Source organism: Dermochelys coriacea, chromosome 3 (assembly GCF_009764565.3).
Source record: "Dermochelys coriacea isolate rDerCor1 chromosome 3, rDerCor1.pri.v4, whole genome shotgun sequence".
Classification (NCBI taxonomy): domain Eukaryota; kingdom Metazoa; phylum Chordata; order Testudines; family Dermochelyidae; genus Dermochelys; species Dermochelys coriacea.
The window spans coordinates 206,703,010-206,713,608 of record NC_050070.1 but is presented as its reverse complement, the minus strand read 5'-3'; the positions used below and the strand labels follow the sequence as shown (position 1 = coordinate 206,713,608).

General features: G+C 44.0%; 1 long non-coding RNA gene across 1 annotated transcript in view; it reads left to right on the top strand.

Annotated features, from left to right (window-relative positions):
• Positions 1–2,727: 2,727 nt before the first annotated feature.
• The window catches only part of LOC122459596, a 47,764-nt gene continuing 39,892 nt past the window's right edge, over positions 2,728–10,599 (top strand). The window contains exon 1 of the long non-coding RNA XR_006280396.1: positions 2,728–2,867. This is a non-coding gene — a long non-coding RNA (uncharacterized LOC122459596). The remainder of the gene's footprint in view (positions 2,868–10,599) is intronic.

Here is a 10,599-nt window from a genome sequence, read left to right as displayed (position 1 = left end):
ATGCAGCTTGTTTTAAGAGCTCAGTGAGATCGACAAAGTAAGCTAATTCTGGACAAAATTGTTGAGGACTGAGTTATGCATGTACAAATTATTTGACTGGAACATATGGTACAAGGATATTCTTTACAACATGCAGAACTCAAAAGCAGTAGAATGGTTTGTGCTAAATTATATATATTAATATCACCTCTTGGTGGAGATCAAGCATGGGGGAAAAATTAATCTTAAGGGAACTTAATTGAGAAAATTATAAACCCCTGAAAAGAGTGAGCATGTGATTATGTAGTGGAAGTTCTTTTTCAGTCTTAAGAGCAGTCATTTCCACTAGAATGTATATAAATGACAGTTCAGTTCTCCCTAAATGAATCTGGCATTCAGATTATTTGTTTTCAACAAAAGCAAATAAGTAAATAAATAAATAAATATGGAGAAAAATAAATATAGCCTTTGGTAGCAGATCAGTAAACTTTTGATGAGCAAGTCTTTCTTGTGGATGCATCAAAATATTGCCTTTTCATTTTTGGACTAAGAGCTTATGCATCAAAGCAAATAGGTTTCTGACTTGTCCAGAGGCTTTTTATTTGTTAATTTTAAGAACCAGACTCTGCTTGCCCTTCTCATTAATATTTCCACTGATTCCAATAAGACTGCCCAGGTGAATAAGGGAATGAGAACTTTGCCCCTTCTATATACATAACAATATGTAAAAAATATGGAAAATAGACTAAAATAAAAACAAAAAGATGTATATTCTGACAGGATAGTGGCTTCTTCTTGGCTAGAAATGCTGTGACGCTCCCCACTCCCCCAGTAAATACAAATTACTGATTTATCAGGAACAGCTGTTTTTTCTGTGTTGTTAACTGATGGCAGTATATGGCCAAGCTGTGACTGCATGCACAACCATCAAATATTAGGGGTGGAGAGACCTAGGAGGGATAAGGCAGGAATCCTGAAGCTATGCTCAGAGGGGAAGAACAGAATGCTGCAAATTTAGGTGAGGAGCATGCACTTGGAATATGGAGTTTATGAGAATCAAGTGCAGTGTTTGTTCTAGGATCTGTTAAAAGAACATTGGAAATATATTTTCTGACTGTCCTACATCACAGATGTCTCTAAGGCTCAGTCCTGCAGCCCTTATTCATTCAAAAGTCAATAGGGCTATTTAGATGAATAAAGAATTTGCCCTGTAGATCTATTGATATACACTGGACATATAAATATGTCCATTACTTTAATAGATATGTACATTTGGGTAATTACATTCAGGTGGGTTCTGCCTAACATCGCAAAGGAAGCTATTCTTGTTTCTGAACAATACCGCCTTAGCATTTTAAAATGCTTCCCCCTTCGGATTTCTTTGAAATAATTCCATACATCCGAATATTAGGCGGTTTGTTTTTTTACCTGGAGGGAAGATTAGCTAAGGTGAAGGGCTCAATAGGAATGGCACAGGAATCTCAAAAAAAAAAAAAAGTGGGTTGAATAAACAAAAAAACAAACAAACAATAAAACCCAAGAGTCAAAAAGCTCGTGTTCCCTTGGGAGAAGAAGTGTTTGACTCTCACGATTTGGGCTCTGGTGTCAGGTTCTCTAAAGTTGGCAACAAAATAGCTTCGGTTCATCACGCAGCAGAGAAGCCTGTGGATTCGCGCTAAAGAGCGTGGTGATTAATTAAACTGTTGATCATTTAATACCCATTATCATTCAATTATTCCTAGATGAAAAATATGGAAATCGAGGCTGTGGAGCCAGCTGGACAGAGACCCCCAGGACAAATGAAATCTCCGGTTGCTGGACTCTAGACACAGCCAGGTTCTCTGGCCCTGGAGGCTGACAAGGTTTGTGGTTTCCATGGGGTCATTCTGCAACGACCTCCTCATTGATTAAAGCCCCAGGCTCAGCGCTTGGCAAATCTTAAGGCTCAACGAGCCAGCGAGGTCGCTGTAGGGAGTACAAACGGGGCCACTGGAGGAAAAATGCGGAGCTTAAATGCCTATTGCAAGGGTATTTAATTCCAGGGACTCTCCGGCTAGCTGGGGAAGAAGAAATGGCTGGATCGTGGCCTCTTCCCTGCAGTAATTTCATGCCCCTTGAAGTTTTCAGGCGGGGCCTGCACTGCCCTTCTTATTCAGCTGTTCAGGTTTCTTCGGCTTTGTATTTTACTAACCCAGGCCGCTCTTGGCACAAATTCCTCTGCAAGTCACCATGCTTGTAGAGTAGTAAAAAAAAAAAAAAAAAAAAAAAAAGAGTCAGCCCCACTTCTACACTGTCGCAATGAGATCTTGGTAACTTAGGTCCAATTTCGCTTCTCTCATACATGTTTTAAGGGAGTGCAGGCTGGCTCGACGAATTTTAGGCTTTGCAAAGGCTGGTGGTGGTTTTGCTCCAAAACCCCCTTTCCACCAGCAGAGAAATCTCTATTATGGGTCGATGCAAACTGCCAAATTAAAAAAGAGCTGCTCCCTACAGATTTAGAATTCTAAAAAGAAAAAAACATGGGGGGGGGGGGGGGAGAATAGATCTTTATAAAACGCTTTAGTCCTTCGTAGCAAATCCTGGGTTTTCACCCTTGATACTTCTCGGCGCGTAATAAAGCCTAGAAGACACTAGCGTTTTAATCCTTTCTGTTGTAATGGTGATTACTGAAAAAAATGCAACCTCGCCATTTAATCATTCCATCTTGCTCATTTTCTGGAAAAGGGGGGGGGGCAGTAAATAGTCTGCTATACCCGCCTCATTCCCTGAAGAAATTTGTGCTCCAGATATTTAGAAAGCTGCAAACATCTCTCACCTCCTATTAAAATATCCTTGCTGTGGACTTCCCCTCAGCCGCCCGGTAGCTATTCAGATATGCGCGCACGGAGGTAGGTCTGGTTCTTTTTCCTTGCAGTTTGTGTGTAACAGTGTTTCTCTCTTTATGGTCGGTTCCATTAATTGATTTTAGTCTAGCAATTTTATCATTTCAGCCAGGCAGCCGGGGTGGGACATAATGAAACGCTACATAATAAGGAAAGAGAGCAAGGTTCCCTCGTATTTAAAGTCATTGCATTTAAGAAATTAACATTCCATAGGAAGAACCATTCCAGCAAAAAAGAGACAGTATTGCCAAATAATGCATCGAGCTGACTTAGTCCCTGCCGCTTTTCAAGTGATATTGAGTGACTATGATCAACAATGCCTCTGAATAACCGAACTCACCCTCTTATGAGACCCCAACGACTGGAGGGGAAGTTTGATTGATTTAGGATATAAAACTTGGGAACTGGTCGAATTCAAGACTGCTTTTCACTGCTCTGACATTTAAGGGGCGAAAATCCGAGGGCACCCACGCATGGAAACACGTGTAAAGTCAAGCTGTGTTTTTCAGGGGGAAATGATGAAGAATGGGTCAGTTTCTTATCTTTCTCTTCCTGATCCGGGCATATATATAGTTGTCAAGGGAAAATAGCTAAGCATAGTTACAAAAAGAAGGAGACTATATATTTAAACTGATCTTTAGATTTCAAATAAATATAACCCTCCCTGGATCCCCTAGTATACAAGATTTGCTAGGGCTTTAAGCAGATAAAAGGGTAAATTATTTTCAGTAACAGTAAGAAAATAAGAGTTCAAACACAGACCACTCACTACAGTGCAGGGAAACCTTCAGTCTCCAAATAGCTGTTAGAAAAACAAACCGGGAGTGATTTGTACGGTCTGGATTCAGCCTGGTTTGTCTAATCGTTTCAGACAATTGTTTAATTGCTGTTTTCAGTCAAAAGTAGCTAAAAACTGTCCATGGAATTAAAGTCACTAACATTTCAAAGGGACAAATCTCGCGGAAGAAAAAAAAAAGTTTGAACGTTTGAAAGGACGGAGAATTCGCCGATGCTACACATTTCCCAGAAGCATTTTCTGTGTATAAACCCAACGGTGCTGCTGAAAAGGTGGAGAGCTCCTCACTGCGTCTCCCCGGAACCCAGCCCCATACCTTGACTCCGGCTTGGGTCCTGTTTAGCAGCGAGATCTTAAACTCAAGGCGCTGCCTTACGGGTGAATGGTGTCAGGTTTCATAACAAACAGCCTTCAGACGGATTAGCTGCTCTCGCAGGCCAAATGTAATTTCTTTTGTGGCAGGCACAATGCTTAAAGAATAGCTCGAGAGAGACAAAACCCACATGAATGTAACAAACTGTGTGCAAAGGTGTAGACGTGATATCTACATAGCCCGGGCTAGCTAACAAACGTGCTTCTATAGAGCTACATTTTTTGTTATTATGGGGCCCGATGGTTCTTTAAACTCTGTGCTCACGCTCGTGTGCGTGTTTGTAGGTGTGAGAGAGACCAAGCAGAAACATAGGACAACCATTACAGAGCATCTGTCTAAAGCGAGCGGCTGGGCCACAAAATTCGCATTTAAAAGTACAGAACATAATGTTATCGATAGAAGGTGTAACATATTGCGCAAACAACGTTCGGCGCACAGAAGGAAACTGCACGTTCAAGCCACAAATGTAGCATTCAGTTAAACTGATTTGGAAAATCATAGACAACTATTATGCGGCTAAGAAAGAAAGGCTCTTCTCTTCTGTTATATTTACCTGAAACCTTTGTTTGACCAAGTTATCAATTGAATCCCCATTGTTCCATCTCCTGCTTTACTGGGAAAGTTACAACCGTCGTGGCAACTTTCGAATTAATAATAATAATAAATAATAATAAAAATAAGTCTGCAAGTCTAAAAATAACTTCCAAGGAAGAGAGAAAAATTTAGTTTCGTTCCTCCATTAAAAGCAAAAGCGGTAGGTTTACTTTAGTTGAACAACTTCAGCAGGGTTTAGGACGAGCACCCTGAGGGCAGTGTACAGAACACAAGGAATCAATTTAACTTGCTAAAATGCAGAGGGTTTTTTTTTATATTATTATTGATTTCACCCTTGTGCTTTCAAGCCATCAACTGAATACCATTTAGGCCAAGATTGGGTATAATGGAAATATCATCAGGAGACAATTACCCTTTCAGAGTATTCACTTCTCCTCACAGACACTGTTATTTGAGAAATAGGATCATTTGATTTCATATTGCACTAAATAACACCCAGCCGTCTCAAATTGCCAGCTTTTTAAAAACCACCCATTGGAATAAATTGCCTCCCTACTCTTGGGGATGGGGGGGGGGCAGAGCAATATTATGCGACTCGGGCATAACTTTACAAAAATCTAGATGGGAAAGAACTGAAGCGATCAGATCAGACACACGGACACATTTCAGGCCCCTCCGCAAAGACACGGTCGGGTTGTTGGCAGGTTCGGACACTGGCTCTTGCAAGCTGAAATTTACAAAAGAAAGTGAACTTTCAAACAAAGCCACGCAGGGTAAAAACCAGGCGGTAGCTTTTAGGGGCCAACTCCCTGCTCACGGCAATGCCGAGCGCAGGGCTTGCTAGGCGCTGTAATATCTGGGACTTGCCCCCCCAGCTCCCTCCCCATCCCCCTTTCTCTCCTCCCCCTCCCAGTCCTGGTTCTCTGGACTTCGATTCGGACAGACACATACCACGGGTTCCTTCCGGCTTCCGCGGGGCTCCTTTCCAGCATGCGTGTGTGTGCGGGGAGGGGTGGGGGGGCTTGTTCTGCTTCATTGTGTGGCTGCGTTTGAATCGGAGACGCGAACCCCACCGAGTCCCGCGAAGGGAGCCGCAGTCTCTCTCCTCCTTCTTTCTGTCTCTCTTCTAAGTGCAAAGTCTTGAGAGAGGGAGCGAGACACGCGAAGTTTCCTGCACAAACTGCAGTCCCTGGCATTTTCGAGACAGATAAGCAGCGCTCAGCAATGCGCTGAATTTGTTAATTGGCACTTGAACCGCTAAGCCTGATGTGCGCGATTTTGCTAGAGGTTTTTTTTTTTTAAGCGAGATTTTACCCTTTGTTGCATTGGTTCCATACATGCCAAGGTGTAATGTTCCTTTAAGGCTATCAGTGCCTCTCTGCTAATCTGGCCATCACAGGCTTCATTATATTTGTATTAATGTCATCCTCGGATTACTAATTAGATTGGCTGGATAATTGAAAATTACAAGGATGGGCTGTGTACGGAGGGAATCTCTAAATATTTAATATGACTTTAGATATCTAGGTGAACTCACCCTATAACATTTATTATTAATTTCGGCCCAAATAGTGTTTTGGGAGATTAGGTAGAGTTTGGATTTTCAGCTCTCTAAAACCCTTGGGGATTCTCTGACCAAAATTTCCTTTGGGTAAAAATGGGGCACTTAAATATCAGGTAGGAAAATGCTCAAAAAATGCGGGTGAGAATGAATGAATCTTCAGAATCGTTAAAGGCCCCGATCCTGCAGTCCTTGCTCAAGCAAAAACCTCTGTCCACTAAGAGACTGATCCAAAATGCACTGAAGTCAACAGGACTTTTTTGCACTAACTACCATGGGTTTGGGATCAGGCCCTAAGAACTTTAAGATTTAGCCCAAAGTTGGGAACAACTGGTTCTCCTTCTTACAAATACGCCCAGGAAAGACTGGGAGCAGAGAAACGTCATTCTTAAAGTGTGTGCAACTCACTTAATTAACACGAATTAAAAAAATAACAATCCAGTATTGTCTGAAGATCCCGAGATTAGAAACTCCACTGTATTGTTTGCATGCAAAAGGCCATTGAAAATATATAGCACAGTAAACCTTACCTTTAGTCTTTCCAATTTAGTCTGAATTCAAACAGGTGTGCGGGATTTTTTTGTTTGTTTGTTTTTAATTGGGGTTAGTAATTTTCATCTGAAAGCAATTTATTCTCTAGGCTGGGAAAGTGGAGAGAAGGAAAGAGAGTTATTGCTATTTAGATGTAAACACTTTGGGGGTGCTCTGATAGAGATCATGAAAGTAGACGGATTTTTCAGGGTAAATGCTACGATTCGGACCTTCATTCAAAGCCAACCTTCCGCAGCGTATCCCTTCCGTATAAACCCAAGCAGAATGCAGGCTCAACCCCGAAAATGCTGACCACAAACAATCTTTCAGCAATTGCGATGTCTTTTTTACAGAGGGGAACTAAGTGCTAGTCTCTGAATGAACCACATAGGACAGATTTCCCCACACTGCTCTGCTAATACGTAACTCATTCTTGATCTGTTTTCGCCTTCAGCCTCTTCTGGGGCACAGATGGCAGGTCGCACTACACTGCTACCCTGCACCGTGACGTTTGTAGATAAACACACTAAAGAGCCACCCGGGAATCATTTTCACCTTTAGGAAATCGGTAACGGGGACGCAGGCTTAGGTCGGTGCTAGCTGTTCCCAGAGCAAGTAGAAAAGAAACCCACATGTGATTGTGAGGCGAGCTCCATTTCCTCAAGTTGTAACAAAGCTCTGTACTCGGGCGAGATCTGTTAAAAAAGGATCCAGCGTTAGCTGGAGCCAGTTGCATTTTGAGCATCATTCAAAATAGATTGGTTAAATGAACTGACCGTGATTGTGAGCCTAAGCGTGTGTGCGCAGGTAAAGGTGTTGCTGTTCTGAAATACACGCGCAACCGAAAAGGCGCAGAGGATCTCATTTAAACGCCACAGGGTTGCGTGTAGACACCTTTCACACAGACACCTCATCGGGGAGATCTGATGGAGGGAATGGGACAATAACTGAGAGCTGATGGCCATTTCCAAACACCTTCACAAGGGGCAGGGGCCCTTGCTGTGAGAACAGGGGCCAGTCTACGGGGCAGGTGTTGGCCGGCTGGCAGGATGCGTGACACCGGTTAACAGATGGGGCATGTCTTTTTCCAGAAAGAAACCCAGCCAGCGCGTGCTAAGGGGGTTACGAAGGAGACCCGAGCAGCTTGTTTTGGCCTTTTGGGAAGTGACCTCGGAGGTTTTGTAAGAGCCGCTTTGGGGGCTTGTTTTCTAAGTTGCACCGACTGGCTGCTGGAGAAATCCGCGGACGTTTTTTCATCGCAAACACCCCCCCCCCCCCGCGCTGTGGCCGAAGCACCTTGGCCGTAACGCTGGGGCAGGTCCTGGGGTCCCTCTCTTGGGGGAGCCCAGCGTGTTTGGTGCCGGGGCTGGCCGGCCCGATGTTCTCCTCCGACAGAGGCTGAGCGAGTCATTCCCCCCCAGCCCCAGCCACTTGCTCTTTCGCCGCGGAACTGGGGAGTTTTGCTCCGCTTTTCTCTTGCTCATCACCCCATCCAGCGTCTCTCCGGGAGGCTATTTGTAGCGGGGTAAACCCCCGTGCTCGCCGGCGGGGTGATTAACCCACGTTGCTCCACGGGGCCTTTGCTCGGGGGGCGCCGGGAGCTCGGGGTGCGGCCAAAGGCGCCGGAAAGAGCCGGTCCCTGCCGCGGCCTCTCAGGGGTCGGCCGAGCGCCTCAGCCCCCCCGATTTACTTACTCCTGTCCGAAAATATGTCCAACGAATAGATACCAGAGTCTTTTTTTAAAAAACTTTCTCTAACCAGCCCCCCCCATTCAGATGCTTAAGGCCAGGTCATTTCTCCCTCTTCGAAAACTGGCTCTTTTTAACAAGGACCCCCACTCCCTCGCTCCCCCTCCTGCCAGGGATCCTGTCAGGACATTGACACCCCACGGGCCGGGCTTTGAAATCAGCCAGAGGCTCAGCCCCAATTCTGAGAGTGCAAAATCCTTCTACGAAAAAATCAAGATACCCCAACAAAAGCCCAGCCCCGCAACCGCCCCCCAATTAGCGGCCTCCCAACCCTTCCGCTACGTGGGACTGTACTAAAGGCGACCCGACTGGAAACGGGGCCTGTTTCTGATCTGGTTGTGCCCAGCAGGACCCCTGATGTTTGACGGTGGGGGGCCGCTTCTGCCGACGAGCCAACACCCACCTCCCCATCAAGCTGGCTGGGCACCACCACTTCCAACCCCACCCAGTCCGGGCTGCTCGTCCCACTTCTACTTTATCTTTGAAAACGAACGTGGCACTGGACAAGTCTGGCCTCTCCCCACCCTGTTCACGGATGTGCAGCTATTTCTGCTCCGTTTGCCCTCCATTTCAACCCCCCCCCCCCGCTTTTTTTTAAATGTGCCTCTATTCCCAAAGGACAGCATTGCAACTTGGAGACTCAATTAAATAATACCAGTTCTTCGCTTCTCCTTCTTCGTGGCTTTATTCCAAATTATTTCCTTGCCCAATTGATTTATTGGGGGGGGGGCGGAGAAAAGGGGGAGGGCAAAAAGAAAGAAAGAAACTGTTCTCCTTTCTTTTCCCTGTATGCAAGGTAATTGATAGGCTCTATCAGAGGTCAGGATTTGCATAAGAATTAAGAGCAGTAAATTAATTTAATATTCCATGCACATCTCCAATTATTCCTGCAGACCTTTGTCTCCACGGCTGGCAGAGAGAAGGTTCAGCTGCTCTTCAACCAAACAACATCTGTGCAGTTAATAATTTGATAAACAGCTCATACAAATAGTTTCTGAATTATCTGCCAACCCAATGACTATTCAGTTTGGAAACGTTTGGCAAGGTCTCATACGTGTGGTCTGAGCTCAGTTTCTTTCGTCTAGTGATTTAGGTGCCCGGGAAGACATTTTTCGTCCTTATCCTTTACATATAATCATCTTCTTTCAACACAAACCCATCAACAAGAATATGTAAAATAAGCAATTACCAGTAATTAATAAAAGCTTTTTTCTTTTTTCTTTTTTTAAGTTTCAGCTGATTTTTGCTTGGGCAGACCTAGGGCTTGCGGGAGGAAACTGATTTGAAGACACTAGATAGGACGAAGATCCAGTCTGTTTCGTGCAATTCAGTTTCAGGAGCTGCCCGGGGGGAATAACACATTTTTGGCTTGAGATTTTCGTCTTTGTTTTACCTGTGTAGTTTTGTGGGTTAATGGCAGTACCCATACAAATGAGAAATTAATCGTTCTCACTAGATTCAGGCTTGTACAAGCTTCCCCACTACACATCAGCCGGACCCTGATTTGCAACCCCTTCTCCAGAGCCCAGATTGGAAGGTGGATATATTTCTAGGGGAAATCTTGGACAAGATTCTCTGCCTTTCGAGTGATTAAAACTAGACTCCTAAATCCAGGCTTAGGCACCTAAATAAATTGCCTGATTTTAAAAAGGGCTGAATACCCAGTGATTCCAATGGGAGCTTCTGGGTGCTCAGCACTTCTGAAAACCAAGCCAGCTAAGGTGCCTAAATCTAGATGCAGAAGTCTTAACTCCACGCACCCCTATTTTAACATCTTGACGGTTAGACACCAGGTTTTACTAATCTTAAAAATATATGAATACTGATGGATCAATCCATTATTAAAATGGATAATTTGGGTGTTGATTTATTTTGAAAATATATGTGTTTAATCAGCAAATATCATATCCCACCTCTATTGTATAACTGGAAACTGGGCCTGACCAGATAACCTTACACTGGTGTGAAGATTCTTTACTATTTTCCTCTGATGCATGTCTTGTGGTTTTAGCTTCTGTTTTAATACATGTTAATAAAGGCATTAGTGTCTGTGTGAGTAGGTGGAGAGAGAGAGAGAGAGATTTACATAGATATTGGGAACCCACTTATAGAGAAGTCAGATATAGTGAAACTGAGCATGTAATGAAGTTGAATGGATGTACTAAATTGTTTTC